Genomic DNA, 17,245 nt, shown 5'->3' with positions numbered 1-17,245 from the left:
GTAATGGGAGGCAGAGTTTCTGTCCCAACAGCCTCTTTCCAAATACCTAGCAGCTGTTTCCCAAATTATCACACAGAGGCTTATATTAATTATAAATGTTTGGCCAATGGCTCAGACTTATTACTAACTAGCTCTTACATTTAAATTAACCAATTTCCATTCATCTATGTATTGCCACATGGCTGTGGCTTTACTGGTCCTCTGACATCTTGCTTCTTGGGTGGCTGGCTCATGTCTCCCTCAACTCCACCCTTCTTTATCCGAGATCTCAGTTTGATTGTTCCACCTAACCTTATCCTGCCTTGCCATAGGACAAACATCTTTATTATTAACCAATGATAGCAACACACATTCACAGTGTAAAGAAGGATCATCCCACAGCAGGAGGGAAAGTAGTAAGAGTAGTAGTTGTTGTTCAAGGTCATCTGCACTTACCTTGCAAGTTCAAGGCCAGCCTGAGCTACATAAGAACTTGTCTGATGAACAACATCAAAACCTTGTCACCTTTGGCAGGAAGTGGTGGGGGACACACTTGCAATCCAAGCATTTGGGAGTCTGAGTAAGAAGCATCTTCTATTTGAGGCCAGCCTTGACTACACAGTGAGACTTCACACACACACACACACACACACGGGGGGGGGGGGGGGGGGGGGGGGAGAGAGAGAGAGAGAGAGAGAGAGAGAGAGAGAGAGAGAGATCTAAATTTAAGTTTTTATCTCTAAACTTTACATATTGCAGGTTTCTTGTCCCCTCTCTCTTGGTGAGTGTTCCTCAAAACTTCAGATTTGTTGTTAAATATTTGCCATGTCTTAGTCACTATTCTAAAAAAAAAAAAAAAAAAAGAACTAGAGTGAGAAACAGAAAGAGAAAGGGGGAGGGAGGGACAGAGGGAGGAAGGAAGTGGAGACAGGAGAGAATTGTTGGAAGACATTGCTGGCTGGTAGAGGTCGCAGTCTACCATAGCCTGGCAGCCATCTCTAAGCTCAGCAAGATGGACACTCCTTCCCTCCCTCCCCAGCAAAGCTTCCTGCTCTCTACCTAGCCTTAACTGGAGGATGTCTCTAGGCCCAGGATGCCTGACTTATCTCAAGGGTGACACTTGACACAGTTCTCTGCAAAGGCTCTTCTCCTGATGGTAACTAGGCAAGTGCTCTAGTCATTTTGATAGGACCCTACTGCCACATACAAAGCCTTGTGATAGGAGCATGCCACTTAATGCAAATTAGGGTTTGTCCCCAGGCTCCCCAATCCTATATATTACTTATACTCTCAAATAAATGTGAGCTGATTCACCGAAGTCTGTGTCCTGAAGGGCTGTCCTCCTTCGTGCTCATGGGCTGCTACAAAGCCTTCTGTCACAGTTACTGCCTCTTGCCCTCTTGACCTGGTGACCAACAGGCCGAGAGGGAAAGAGGACCCCCCACACACAAGGAATAAAAAAGAAAGAAAACACTGTAATAAAGGAAAGATTTTATTCAAATTACCAATAAGATTGAATTCCAACTGGTAGGAATAAAAAGATCTGTTGTTTCTGTTTTAGAGGAGGGGGGATTTATTTTGGTTCATGATTTCAGGAGATATCAGTCCATCAGGATGGGAAAGGCATGGCTACAGGAGCAAGTCAGTCCATGGCAGAGTGTTTTTAAGAAATATGAAATTTTACTGGCAGTTCTGATGAGGTGGCCCAGGAGGCAAAAGCCTAGTGTGGTAATATGCATGTAATTCTAGCTTTCAGAACGTGGAGGCATAAGGATTAGAAACTCAAAGTCATCCTCAGCTACATCCTGATCTTCTAAATTCAACCCAGAGAACCCACATAAGGTGGAAGAGAACTGACTCCCGAATATTATCATCTGACCTCTACATGCACACTGTGCTGAATGCGTATGTGCACATGCATGTGTGCACACACACATACACACACATATAAATAAATAAATAAATAAATAAATAAATAAATAAATAAATAAATAAATAAATAAATATAAAGATAAAAATTTTTTGAAAAGAGGGAAAATTTGCTGGTTTACAATTGTCCTTCCACATCTATGAATTTCCCATTTGTGAGTCCAACCAATTACAGACAGAAACTATTTTTTAAGTTGCATCTGGAGAAAACATGTACAGACTTTCCTAAACAATCCATAGGACAACCATTCACATGACATTAGCAACTATCAGTAATAAAGATGATATAGAGGGTACAAGATGATTGGTGTTACAGCAAACACTGTACTGTCAACTATAAGGGCCTGAACATCCATAACTTTGGGTCTCTGTAGAGAGACCCCAGGGCCCATGCCTGCAGATTCTAAGGATGACATGTTAGGTGTTAGAATGAAAATAAAACAAGGTGATATGAGGGAGATTAATGACATTTTTTTTAGACAGTTTTCAAAGAAATTCTCTGTGGCTCTGAGGTGAGATTTGACCCAGCACCTGAATAACAGGAAAGAGTCATCTATGGTAAGGTCTGAGAGAAGGACAGTCTGGACAAAGGGAAGCCAGGGAAGAGCCCTATGGAGGGAATGAGTTTGAGAGTGGCACATTCCGAGGCTATGAGGTACACACAGCTGTGGTGGGGAGACTGGAGAGCATGGTACAGAAGAAGGCAGGCATGGCTCGTGCTGGGCCCTACAAACCCTCATACAGAGCTTTGGCTTTATTTTAAGTAAAATGGGAATGCGTTGAAAGCTTTTGTCAATGTGCTTTTGAAGATCAAACGAAGTAACTTTCACAAAGCTCTCAGCACAAAAGCACTTGGCATTTAGTGATGTTATACTGTAGGCACCATTACACGATGAAACCCTGAACTGTGTACCATGAAATTCAAAAGCAGTAATTCTTCTATAAAATTCAGGATCCAGTTATTACAAGATAAATGAAGTGAGAACAGAGGCTGGGGAGCAGATAGGCGTCAACTGCTCATTACCATATGGCCAAATTACTGTGAGCATGCTTTACTACGTATCTTACCGTCATTTTCATTTTCACCATCGCCATTATCATCACTGACACTGAAGGCCAGCTCTGTCCATCACTTCAGTGAAACAGTAATTTGCCTGTGGCAAAATGACTCTGAAGGAGCACTCATAATAGTATGTTCATCGAGAAATGAGATCATCTCGCTGGGCATGGTGACACATGCCCTTAATCCCAGTACTTTGGAGGCCAAAGTAGGTAGGTCTCCATGAGTTCAAGGCCAACCTGTTCTATACAGGGAGATCCAGGCCAGCTAAGTCTATATAGCATGTCCCTGTCTCAATAGAAAAGAAAAAAAAAAAAGATACCATGGCTTAATAGCTAAGAGTGATTGTTGCTTATTCAGAGAACCAGGGTTCATTCCTAGCACCTGAATATGGCAATTTACAACCACCTCTAACTACAGCTCCAGTGGATCTGACACCCTCTTCTGGCCTCTAAGAGTACCTAATTCACATGTGCACAAACACACACATATACACATAACTAATATCAATAAACATTTCTTAAAAAGAAAAAAGAAATGACACCATCATGCCCCTAAGAGCATTGTTGGTTGTAGACTATCCATTTTATAAGCTCAGTGAGGATCCTTCTACCCACTCACTGGGCTGCAGACATGGAAATGCCCATTTCAAGCTGGAAATCATGTGGCTGTGGCAAGGTGTTTTTTTTGTTTTGTTGTTTTGTTTTTTCTGGCCTCACTTTATCTACCACGCCTTCTCTCTCTGTAAGAAAACCATATAAAGCTGCCCTTTCCCCATGGATCACCTAGTTTACTAAATCATGGTTTATTTTTTTCCTCAGGATATCACATGCTATTTTAGAGTCAGTTTTCAAAAGGTCTTAAATGACTTGGCTCAAAATTGGTTTTATATTAAGGGAAGGAACCGGTGTCCCAGTGTTTCAATCAGCACCTTAACAAATAGGCTATGACCTCCCTCAATCGCCCAGGGTTGCCAGCAGTTGTTAGCTGAGAGACAGTACAGGTTCATGTCTTCCCAGGATCTTCTACATTTTTCCTACTCTGTTACCAAAAACAAGATTACAGTTGACAATTTGGGGAAGCAGCATGAGGAGGTTAGGTGAGTACACTGTAAAGCCAGCTGCCTCTTCCGAAAGAGCTTTTACAGGTGCAATTCAAGAAACTACCTGGGTGCTCGGATAGTCATAGACAATCACTCGAAGTGACTTAAATGCAATGGCTCCACTAACTGGTGCTGTGTGATATTTTGTTTGTGTCCTGAAAAATAAAGTTTGCCTGGAGATCAGAGGGCTGAGCTAGCCACTAGTCAACCACAGAAGCTGAGCAGTGGTGGCTCACACCTTTAATCTCAGCACTCAGGAGGCAGAGACAGGAAGTGATGAGGTGGGTCAGAGTCAGGATCTCACCCCTTTTCGGTTGGAGGATCTGGAGAGGTAAGAGGTCACTGGTGGCCGCTCCTCTGCTTCTCTGATCTTTCAGGTTATTACCCTAGTATCTGACTCCTGCTTTTTATTGCTAGGACTAATTAGGTTCACACTTCAGTTAAGTTCTTAGTTATGGCCTCAATTAGGTGCTCTAGCTCTGGGGTCTTCTGTACATATGACAAGTCCTTGTCTGAGTATCAATCACTACCTGTCATTTCTTGCTACTATCAATAAATCTGACTCTTCTTAGTTTATGCATGCTCATATCTGTTCTCATTTGTTCTGTGTGAGGAAGGACACTCAAGGCTTATGGAAATTAAAAGTATTTTACGACAATTCTTGATCCAAAAGGCTTTGGTGAAGGGCCAATGATTTATTCCATATTGCAGGTGTGAACGAAGTATATGGGCTTAGAGAAAGACATTTTCCTTATTCGCTTTTTTTTTCTTTTCTTTTCTGTTGGGATTTTTTGACAAAGTTGAGTGTCATCTTAAGTGATTGTGATTAGACCTTCTAAATATATATCGTTGTACCTCTCCTTTCTCACTTACATAAATATTCTTTTCTTCTCGCCAAGTTCACTTCTAATTGTTAGACTTCATTTTCCTATGTCATCATTGTGTAACAGTGTTAAAGAGATGACTATCTTTGGGAAGGTAATTTTGGTAGCCATTACCCTCCATCTGCACAGAAACTGCTAGTGTGACTTAATAGTCTCCTCCGTGATACAGCTGGACATGCGGTCAGAAGAGTGAGGATCTGTTAAGAAACAGGAAGTGGGCTGCCACATAGCAATGAGAAAATGTAATTGCTCTAGCAGACTGCTACATAAATAGACACATGGATCCTTTCTTAATTTTACTCCCTGAGACTAATGACTGACTCCACTGAAAACCCTAGTGGCGATCACTGCAATAAAAATAGCCAAAACATTAATAGGACAAGTGAGAATGACAATGGCTGATAAGCATTTGAACCATCAAGCATCCTCACCAATCCACTCACAAAAATAAGTACTGTCTCATGGGCTAAGTACCTACAAGAAACTATGGACCAGCTGGACATGGGACATAGGCCTACGATCCCAGCATTTGGGAAGTTGAGGCAGGAGAATCACATGTTAGAGATGAGTTTAAGCTACATACTATGACCCTGTCTTCAAAACCCAAGCGCTGGCTGTAGCTCAATGATGATAGAGAGCACTTATTCAGCATGTACAAAGGCCTGGGTTTGCTCTCTAGCAGTGAGGAAAGGACGGAGGGAGGAAGGAAATGAATCAAGAGCTAGCTTACCAACTAGTGAGTAGGGAAATTCTAGAGTGACTTTAATGACATCTATATGTAAAAATGTAAGACCCTCTCAAGTTTTATACTTTGGCATTATAGTACTCACAGTGTAGTTGTGTTTCTTAGTTCAAGCAACAAACTGTAAATTTTCGGCTGGTGAGATGGCTCATCAGGTAAAGGTACTTCCAGCCAAGCTTGATGGCCGGAGTTCAATCCCTGGGACCCATACGGTCAAAGTTAGAATCAACTCCCTCAAGTTCACACACACACACATACAGAGAGAGAGAGAGAGAGAGAGAGAGAGAGAGAGAGAGAGAGAGAGAGAGAGAGAGAATAAATAAATGGAATTAATTTTAAAAAAACCAAATAGTTAATTCGTCCTATATTAAAATTTTAAAGTTCTGAAATGAAGATTCTAATTTTTAAATCATCTGTAAACGTATATACTAGTAACTTTGAAAATATGAATATCTGTAGCTAGAGTTTTCCTGCCTGGCCCACAGTCAGGACAAATCTCTGACACCCACCAGTCCCACAGCTACTCAGACCCAACCAAGTAAACACAGAGACTTATATTGCTTACAAACTGTATGGCCGTGGCAGGATTCTTGCTAACTGTTCTTATATCTTAAATTAATCCATTTCTATAAATCTATACCTTGCCACATGGCTCATGGCTTACCGGCATCTTCATATGCTGCTAGTCATGGCGGCGGCTGGCAGTGTCTCTGACCCAGCCTTCCACTTCCCAGAATTTTTCTCCTCCTTGTCCCGCCTATACTTCCTCCTGCCTGACTACTGGCCAATCAGTGTTTTATTTACTAACCAATCAGAACAACACATTTGCCATGTAAAACATCCCACAGCACTTCCCCGTTTCTTTTTTTCAAAAAGAAAGGTTTTAACCTTAACCTAGTAAAATTACATATAATTTGGGAATTTGGGTGTAGCTTCTCTTACTACTTTCTGCTGGAGGGGGGTGCTGTATCTTATGAGGACATAAAGAAAATTTTAGGATTATGGAGTAGTCCATGAGGCTGTATTGTCTGAGCCAGTTGCCTTGAAACCATTCTGGATGTTGGATCATCTGGGCCATGGTGTCATCGGAGACCTTTCAGGGGGTCTTGGCTGGTCAAACCTGAAGTATCTTAATCTGAAACAAATACATAGCCTCTTGCTTTCTGTGGAAACAAAAGCAGAGCCTGCTTTCCAAAGCAACATATCCTTAGATCCAAATTTTGAAGTCAAGGTATCTTTAAAATATACATATTGGTTTAACTCAACATCTTTTACAATCAAATGTTGTGCTGCAGTTAAAAATCCCAAAGACAACACAATCCAGATTCTCTGTGTAATATTCATCTTTACGTGGCTTATTTTTTATATTAATTTTACTGTCTCGTTAACGACTTTATTTTTTAAAACTATGTATTTGTTTTTATAACTGTATATATCACCTTTTTTGTCTCTTTTAAGCCTACATATATTTTACACACATTGTAAACTATTACATCTGAATCTGTCTTATTGTGAATCTATTGCTTTAAACTGCAGAATTCTAAGACTGAAATGGCGTTGTGGCTGCTGCCTTCTCCCACTTCAGCTTCCCAACATGGCGGTGGTACATTTTCCGCCAGCTCTGGGAGCCATCAATTCTCAGAAATAGTGGGTCTATGCTTCTATCAAAGCAGCGTGTAGCCCAGAAACCTCTTTTTTGTTTTGTACTAGCAAAGGCTAAATCCACCATGCAGCTTAATGTGTCACTTGCAGAGGCCTCATTCCTGCCATACTGCAGGTCGAGCGCGCATGCCAGGAACCCGCCATAGTAGATAGTAGCTCAAACACGCAGGCTGCTGCTACTTGAATGAGACAACTAAGAACTGTTTTTAGCTCCGTTTTAGAATCTTTTTACACTCAGGTTTTAGGTGGAAACTCTTGCCCCACATTGGGCGCCATTTGTAGCTAGAGTTTTCCTGCCTGGCCCACAGTCAGGACAAATCTCTGACACCCACCAGTCCCACAGCTACTCAGACCCAACCAAGTAAACACAGAGACTTATATTGCTTACAAACTGTATGGCCGTGGCAGGATTCTTGCTAACTGTTCTTATATCTTAAATTAATCCATTTCTATAAATCTATACCTTGCCACGTGGCTCGTGGCTTACCAGCATCTTCATATGCTGCTAGTCATGGCGGCGGCTGGCAGTGTCTCTGACCCAGCCTTCCACTTCCCAGAATTCTTCTCCTCCTTGTCCCGCCTATACTTCCTCCTGCCTGACTACTGGCCAATCAGTGTTTTATTTACTAACCAATCAGAACAACACATTTGCCATATAAAACATCCCACAGCAAATATCCCATTGAAATCCACCAAAGATCTAATCTAGCTTATAACAAAATCAGTCAAGATGCTTGGTTTTTGTTATTTTTGAGAAAGGGTGTCTTAGTTACTTCTCTATTGCTGTGACAAAACAACATGACCAAGGCAACTTATAAAAGAATTTCCTTGCTCTTTCACTTTCAGAGGGTTACAGTCCATGATGGCGGGACAAAGCTCAGAGCAGGAATATGGCGGCAGGAATAGCTAAGAGCTCACATCTTGATCCACACATAGGAGACAGGAGAGAGAGCATATCAGGAATAGCATGAGCATTTTATAACCACAAAGCCCACCCCCAGTGACACACCTCCTCCAAGGCCAGACCTCCTAATCCTTCCCAAACCTATGGGCACCATTAGCATTCAAAACACCACATAGGATTTCACTCTGCCAGGTTGGTCTGGGACTTAGCATGCAGCCTAGGCTGGCCTTGAACTCATGACAGTCCTGCCATATCCTTCCAGTGCTAATATTATAGGCATGTATCACTGTGCCTGGCTAGATTGTTTTTAAACTGAGATAGCTGAGGCAAAAAAAGATGGAAAAGCAAGAAACTAAGAACAAATGTTCAGAAGAATACAAAGAAATGTTGCGTCAAAGCCCTAGAGATGGCAAAAGTGGGCTACCCTCAGCTCTAAAACAAAAAGGTAGTTTAAGGCTCATGGAGACCATAGCATTAAATACAATGGTTGAATGACGAAACACATTTTCCTATAGATTATGTAAGAAAGATGCCATGTAATAAAATGATCTACAATCACAAAACCAGGCATACAGAAAAGACAATGGTCCACTTTTCTTTTTTCAGTTGCGTGTGCTTGCTTGTGCGTGCGTGTGTGTGTGTGTGTGTGTGTGTGTGTGTGTGTGTGTGTGTGTGTCAACCTTTGGTACAATTCCTCAGGAGCTGTCCATCTCGTTTTTTGAGATAGGGTCTCTCACTGCCCTAGAACTTGACAATTAAGCAGCAAACCCCAGGGATTCACTGTCTTCATGTCCTCAACACTGAGGTCACATTCATATATACGTGGCCTGTTTGGGAGATGAATCTCAACCCTCAAGCTTCCTTGGACTGAGCAATCTCTCCAGACTCTTTACTGTTTCTCTTCATTTTGCATATTGTAAGATGTGATAGGCCAGGTGGTGGTGGCACACGCCTTTAATCCCAGCACTCGGGTGGAAGAGGCAGAGGCAGGTGGACCTCTGTGAGTTAGAGGCCAGCCTGGTCTACAGAGTTAGTTCTAGGACAGCTAAGGCTACACAGAGAAACCATATTTTGAAAAACAAAAACAAACAAAAAAGAAAAAAGATATGATAGAAAACAAGGCAATTTGTGGCCTGGAGAAACGGCTCAGCAGTTAAGAGCATATGTTGCTCTTGCAGAGAACCTGGGTTCACTTCACAAGCACCCATATGGCCACTGACAACTATTTGTAACTCCAGCTCCAGAGGACCAAATGTCCTCTTCTAGCCTCCATGAATGCTGCAAATACGTAGGGCATAGACAAAAATGCCAGCAAAATGCCCATACACATAAAAAAATTATTTTTAGAAGAACAATTTATCAAATTTAATTCTCCAAAGAACAAGACCTTTGATGCCTGGTTTGACCCAAAGGTAAAGTTACAAATTTATCACCAAATAAGATGTCAGCACACGGCATCCAGAAAATTTCATTTTTAACACAGACTTCTGCAAGTAGACTTCTGGTTTTTGTTTGTTTGTTTGTTTTTTCTTCCAGACTGGGTTTCTCTGTGTAACTGCGCCTTTCCTGGAACTCTCTCTGTAGCCCAGGCTGGCCTCAAACTCACAGAGATCTGCCTGCCTCTGCCTCCCAAGTGCTGGGATTAAAAGCGTTTGCCACCACTGCCCAGCTGCAAGTAGACTTCTAACAGGGAGTGGAGGAAGGATGCTTAAAAGATGTGTTACCAAGTTCAAATCCAGAGTATGGATATTCCATGCAACAAACTAGGGTAGAGAACATTGAGACATGAACAAAGGCGAACAAACAAGTACCTTTAGGAATGGCTGATAGGGTACCCTCCAAAATGTTCTAGATTCATCCCGGAACATAAAGGTAGAAAAAAGACAATACAGCCCACCAATAGTGACTGCACTGGGCTAGGAAAATGTAAGCCTGAGGACCAGAGCTCTGACCCTAGCACCCAGCACCCAGCTGGATCCACATCTGTAACCCTGCACGGACAGGGATAGAGACAAGAGGGTTCCTGAAGTCTGCTGACTGCCGGGTCAGCTTACAGCATACAAGTTCCAGGTTCAGGGAGAACCCTGCCTCAAAGGAATATGGGAGAGAGTGATAGTGTGCACACAGGCACAGGTACCCACCTACACATACACTTGATAACACACACGTTCATTCATGTAAACATGACTATACTAGGGGATGGAGAGATGACTCAGGGGTTAAGAACAACTGCTGCTCTTTCAGAGGACCCTGGTGGCAGCTCACAGCCATCTGTAACTCCAGTTACAGGGGATCTGACGCCCCCTTCTGGCCTCTGTGGGCACTGCACACTCACGATGCACAGACACACATGCAGGCAAACATTCATACACACAAAATAATACAATAATTTTTTAAATTTCTTTTTTAAAATAATGACCATATTTCATTTTGTGGAGTATTTTTTTCAACATAGGTCTCACCCACTGTGACTGAAAAAAGAAGTTCAGTAAAACACCAAAAGGGCATCTTTATTTGCTGATTTATTGAAAATCCTACAAGGTCAATGGCTTACAATATTTCCTGTGATGGCTTGCTGAATGGAATTACTGAAGACAAATTAAAGATAATGCTTGAAATTTCTTAGCAGAAAGGCTGATTGGGGTTATGTAGCTATGGTAACTGACTGAATTACTGTCCTCAACATTCCTATTTCCTTCTATCTATACTCTTTGATTCTCCCCTCTTATAGTAATTCAGGGTCTGATCAGCTGGCCTACTTTGACTAAGGAGACAGCAGCAAATTTGTCCAGGTGAGTTGCACATTTCCTCTTCTCCCTTGGAATCTTCAGTTTCCTTTAGAACAAGCCCCCAAAGCGTGCTCACGCATAAGACACTGTGAGGCAGAGCTGAACAGTCCCAGTAGAGACCTCCTCACTTGTCATCTCCAGCCAGACCACTGACCAGCTGACTGCAGATCCCTTCCCTACTCTGCAAGGCCCTGTTTTATCAACAAAACTGCCCAACCATGATGTCCTGAGACAGGCCCCAGGACAATGGAACCAGCTGACCATGGGCTGAAATTTCTTGAAACCATGAGCCAAAATAAGTATTTCCTCTCTTTATGCTGATCATCTCATGTGTTTTATCATAGAAATGGAAAGGTAACCAAAACATCTCTAATGATAGGTTCTCAATGGCTGCAGTAAAAACAAATTCAGCTTTGTTTTATCTAACATATTATTACCCTTGATCCTTGGCAATGTTTTAGCAGCCAGAATTCTTTAAGAGCTGGGAAACAAGTCCAGGTGGTGGTGGTGCACACCCTTGATCCCAGCACTTGAGAGGCAGAGGTAGGTGGATTTCTGAGTTTGAGACCAGCCTGGTCAACAGAGTGAATTCCAGTACAGCCAGGGTTACATAGAAAAACCCTGTCTCGAAAAACAAAACAAACAAACAAATGAAAAAAAAGGCAACGAAAGAGTTGGGAAACAACTGAGCAGCCAAAGAGGATAAGATGTCATGTAGTATGAAGCTCGAGAAATAGTGCTTCAGAAGAATGAACAAGACAGGAAAGCATCCCAAAGACTTGGCATGGCAAAATGTTCCTCAGTGTGGCCAAGACTCACCACTAAACTGCAAAGAAATGGTTCTGCTCTGAAGTGAGGGTGTCCTTACGTGGACCCACGAAGCCATGCTAATGTGAGTCTCAGGAGAATGCTGTATGATCCTACAAGAGCACAGGATAGAGGCCTGCGAAGAGATGCTCTTCAGCCATCTCTCTCACCTCTGCCACCAGGCAGTTTCTTGTCGCCTCAACGTTTTAATGAGGTGTGTGTCTTCTTGCCCCACTCTTTCCTTTGGTAACAGAATTTAAAGACATCTGGTTTCCATCTTAGAGGTAGCTTGGGAAGAGGTATCATGAGACTTGAATTTCAGGTCCCCTGGTCCCTTTCTTTCAGCATTATTCCTTTCGCTGTGGGAAATCTTGACCTCAAAGAGCCGGCACATTTGGTTAACTGCATCATAATCTGATTATCAAAGTGTCCTGGTGCTAGATGCACACTTGTAGTCCCGGCACTTGGGAGGCAGAGGCCAGACAATCAGGAGTTAAAGGTCATTTTCGGCCACACAGGGAGTTTGAAGTCAGGCTGGGTTACATGAAGCCCTGCGGTAGTTTGAATGAGAACGGCCCCCATAGGCTCATAGATTTGAACATTTGGTCTCCAGTTGGTAGAACTGCTTGAGCAGGATTAGGTGTGGTCCTGTTGGAGCTGTGCCATTGGGGGTGGACTCTGAGGTTTCAAAAGCCCACACCATTCCTGGTCTTTCTCTCTGCTCTTGCTTGTGGATCCAACATAAACTCTCTCTCTCTTTTTTTTTTTTAAGATTTATTTATTTATGTATATAAGAGCTCTACTTGGGTGTAGTGCCTGCATGAGAGTAGAGAGCCTCAGAGAGAAGAGGAGGGCGTCTGATCCCATTGTAGATGGTTGTGAGCCACCATGTGGTTGCTGGGAATTGAACTCAGGATTTCTGGAAGAGCAGCCATCTATGAGCCATCTCTCCAGCTCCCAACACAAACTCTCAGCTACTGCTCCAGTACTGCTCCATGCCTGCCTGTCTGTCTACCTGCCTGTTACCGTGTTCCCCATCACAATGGTCACGGACTCACCCTCTGAAATTTTAAGCCCCAATAAATTCTTCCTCCTATAAGCTGCCTGGGTCATGCTGTCTCTTCACAGCAATGGAAAAGTAACCAAGACAAACCCTGTCTCAAAAAGTAAAACAGGAATCAAGTGTTTTCTCTTTAACCAGGACAGTCCTTTAAGACTTGACTTTGGACTGGCCTTATGACCTGTGTGCTTGACAGAAACTAAGCCAATGAAATGGTGAGGCTAAAATCTCTTCCCTGGGGAGACAGAGAGCAACATCTACTCCTCCTCCCAAGGTCCCAGTGACAAATGGAGGCAAGATTCTACCCAAGTTCACTCTGAGGAACCAATGAGTTTATTAGGCTTCCTTACAGAGCCAAGGTGAGGGGTTACTTACAGGGGTGTGGACACTCCTCCCCCAACCAGCCCCCCTGGAAAGCCTTGCCCAGCAGGGAAGAAGGCACACAGACGGAGCCCTTGCTCTATTCTTCCCTTGCCTTGCCCAGGTCATGTGCAGCATTGCCAGCAGGTAGGGAGCAGCTGGGTACAAGAGAATCTCATGCCCTACTCTAGGCCTCTACTCTTGGGTGTATAAAGGGTCAACCATTCCTGCTGGGGACACAAGTGAACTCCCCAAGATAGCCGTTGCTTGGTCCAGAAGACAACCTCTCAGGACATGTTAATCTGTAGCTCACTGTCCTCCCAACCTCATCCCCAAGCCACAGAGACTGGCCAAGGATGGGGAGGATGGATTACAGGTATATTAAGAAATAAAAGTGAGCCGGGCACAGTGGTGCCCTCCTTTAATCCCATCACTCTGGAGGCAGAGGCAGGCAGATCTCTGTGAGTTCTGGGCCAGCCTGGTCTACAGAGTGAGTTCCAGGACAGGTTCCAAAGCTGCACAGAGAAACCCTGTCTCAAAAAACAAAACAAAACAAAACAAAAAATAGTATTTACTCTTAACCACTGAGCCATCTCTTCAGCCCTAGACCCTGTCTCTTAAATAAATAAAAATAATAATCGAAGCAAACAAAAAAGAGCAAGGAAAAAGTAAACAGTGAACCAGTGCTTATCGATCTTGAGTTGGCTTATACTTACCCAAGTCCATAGTTGTATCCTTCCTGAATGGGGCAGAGGGAGCCAAAAGCCCTGTATTCCAAGACTGTTAGTTTGTTCCTGAAGGCTGGAGGCTGGATTTTCAGTTGTTAATAGGGCAGTTCTTAACCTCCTTAAGGCTGCAACCCTTTAATACAGTTCCTCATGTCGTGGTGGTCCCCACCCCAAAACTATTTTCACGGCTACTTCTTAGCTGTCATTTTGCTACTGTCATGAATCTTACTGTAAATATCTAATATGCAATCCCCAAAGGGGTTGCGACCCTCAGGTTGAGAACCACTGTGTTAATGGCATGAGGCTCTTGGATTTTGATCGCAGAAACCTTGATTTCCTGGGTCTTTTATAAACTGGGCAAGTTTCCTGCTGTGTTCTGTCGTCTGTTTACCTGAGTGATAAGTAGATGAGAATAGAGACCACATCTTCCCTGTACTAGTTTGCTATAACAAAATACCACCCCGGGTAGCTCACAAATGACAGAATTTCATTCCTCAGTCTTGGGGGCTGAGAAACCCAAGATCCAAGTGTGGACAGGTACAGAATCACCTTCTGATTCTTAGGTGCCATCACACGACGGAAGGGCAACAAGTTCCCTTAAGTGTATTTTATAAAGGTGACAAAACCAAAGGGTTTTCTCTTATGAACCAATTACCTACCCAAAGGTTTCACCTTGGTGGTGGTTAGGATCTCAGCGTGTGAATTTTAGGATACTAACATTTCGATTTCCATTTGCTGCACAGTAGTCCACCTGGTAATTAGACATGAAGCTCTTATTCCATTCAATATCCAACTGTAAGTTCAGTTCATGCAGTGCTTACCTTCTGGTTGAGAAAGATTTTTGCTATTGCTTTGCTATTTCAACTATGTGACATGTGATGAAGACAGGCAGAAGCCATCAGAATGATAACCAGGAACATTTAGGGACTAGTCTAAGGCTTGTCGAGGAAAATGTTATGCTAACTTATGTGGCGTTAACTCAGCCAAAGGAGAGGGAAAGATTTGCTAAGTAAAGACATCAGGGACAACTGGCCTCTCGGGCTTTACACATTAGAACCACTGTAATATCACATATCCTGGAGGCCTCCACAGAGCCCTGCTGAAAGAATGAAACAAGGAATGAAGAAAACAGAGTGAGCTCTTTTGACTACCGTGGCTAGACGACACAGAGTAAAACCAAGCAGGAAAAGATACCAGTGTAACAAGCAGGGGCTAGGACCTGGGCTGGAGTCACACCTAACGGTTTGTGTTTGTTTTCCTGTCTGGATGACACATGTCCGACTTAAACCCAGCAGAAATTCTCCCCTTGGTATCTTGACTCTGTAATTATAAATACAGTTTCACCCAAATTACACAGAATTAACAAATCTTCATTTAAAAAGAAGCATTGGCAATTAAAATCTAATTCCTTGACAAAATAACATACAGTAGATTTAAATTGATTGTAAATCTTCCCATTTACTGTTTGTTACAATTAATGCAAGGTCAATTTTTATTATAAACTTTTAATGAAAATTCATCAGTTATCTTGAACCCAAGTTTGGTTTTTCATGATCTAGTCATTAAATTTTGCCAAGATTTAATTCCTCATCATCACTTTTAACGAATCAGGTGTCATTTTAAATCCCCTTTTGCTTTTGTGTCATAAATGCTCATAAATGATATTCTCTGATATATGAGTTTTAATTTTGTTAGCTAATCCATGAGAAAATCTTGGACTGTCCTCCCGTCCAGGTCTCATCTACTCTGCAGTCATAGGACCCCTATATATGCTTTAAAATAGAGAGCCCATCAATGATCTTTTGTTTATTGTATTTATCAATGGTTGTTAGCATTATAAATCAGATAAACTACTAACCATTAATTTAAAAATGTAACAGTGAACATTGCAGGCTAACATAATGTTATTGAAAATAACTTCTTTGAAGAGTGACAGTCACAATTTTTTCCAAATATTTTATATGTGGCTTAATGGAAGACAACTTGCCTTATGCTGTTCTCATTCATACTGTGAAATACTGAACAGCGAGTTGGCTTCAGAAGTCTCCACAAGAAGAGAGGAGACACCTCTGTATTAGTATGAAAATACTTTCAGCCTAATGGACCCTCAAAGAGTCTTGGAGAACCTCAGAGGTGTCTAAACCAAACTTTGAGAACCACCAATTTCTTGCAATGTCTTCCAATATAGATGGTTCACTTACCATGTCATGTTAGATGGCAAGAAATTATTATTTTCATGATTACATATTTTAAATGCTTATTAGAAAAAACTGCAATTGATAGTAATTGCATTTAGAAAAAGCTGCAATTATGTCAAAGGCACAATGAATCTGTCCCAATTTAAAGAAAACCTTAATTTCTACATGTCCAGAAGACTCACAAAAACGTTTCAAATTGTCTGCATTTTCTGTATTTTTCACCATAAGACTGTTTTACTTTTTCTGTGAAAACTATTTTTTTTTTTCTTCCGAGACAGGGTTTCTCTGTGTAGCGTTGGCTGTCCTGGAACTCACTCTGTAGACCAGGCAGGCCTTGAACTGAGATCCGGTTCTCTGACTCCCGGGTGCTGGGATTAAAGGCGCCACCACCGCCTTGGAAAAAAACAAACAAACAAAGCATACAAAGTGCTTAAATATGCACACTCCGCAATCAGCCAGCCAGGGTGGAAGTCCTCACTTTAATATTTGTTTGGCTTGGTGACCCAGAGCATATCACTAAAAAAGTGAACGTCAATTTCCCATCTATAAAAGGGAGATAATATTCATTTGTAAGTGTGACCAATAACGAAGATAACTACCCTTAAGCAAACCACATAGACGTGCCTACACATGGGCACCCACATGTTGCAATCCTTGTTACCCTTTTAATTATCACCTTCAAGCCTTCGGTGCTTCCTACGGTGCCCAACACATAATGGTAGTTTGCAGGGACGGAGGGCAGGTTCGCTTGGAGAGGAAAAGGACAAGGCAAGCCTGTCCTGCTGGATCTGCAGGATTCAGCGCAAACGAAGGTTAAGAAGTAGGATGTCCGCCTCAGACATTGCCACAAGCCAAACGTCCAGACCACAGTTTGCTTAGAACAAGGGGACTGTGGCGCACGCGCGGGGTGCGCGCGCTCGGCGCTCGGCCTCATCGTTCGACCTGATCGGGGATCTGCAGCTTGGGTCTGGCTGCCGGAGTCACTCTAGCGGTCGCCCCACTCTCGTTCTCGCGGTACTTCAGGAGAGCTGGTGCGTCAAG

The 17,245-nt window shown here is 42.6% G+C and overlaps 1 long non-coding RNA gene across 1 annotated transcript; it reads right to left on the bottom strand.

Annotated features, from left to right (window-relative positions):
- Positions 1 to 1,452: 1,452 nt before the first annotated feature.
- On the bottom strand, positions 1,453 to 17,121 carry LOC128112215 (uncharacterized). The gene is made up of 2 exons (XR_008218912.1): positions 16,881 to 17,121; positions 1,453 to 16,597 (listed from the first exon to the last, which is right to left on the bottom strand). It is a non-coding gene; the product is annotated as an uncharacterized LOC128112215 (long non-coding RNA).
- Between the last annotated feature and the right edge of the window lie 124 nt (positions 17,122 to 17,245).

The sequence above is a fragment of the Peromyscus californicus genome, unplaced genomic scaffold (assembly GCF_007827085.1).
Source record: "Peromyscus californicus insignis strain IS unplaced genomic scaffold, ASM782708v3 Scaffold_16__1_contigs__length_79575227, whole genome shotgun sequence".
NCBI classification, from domain to species: Eukaryota; Metazoa; Chordata; class Mammalia; order Rodentia; family Cricetidae; genus Peromyscus; species Peromyscus californicus.
Note: the sequence above shows the minus strand (reverse complement) of the source record. Positions and strands in the feature narration are given on the sequence as shown.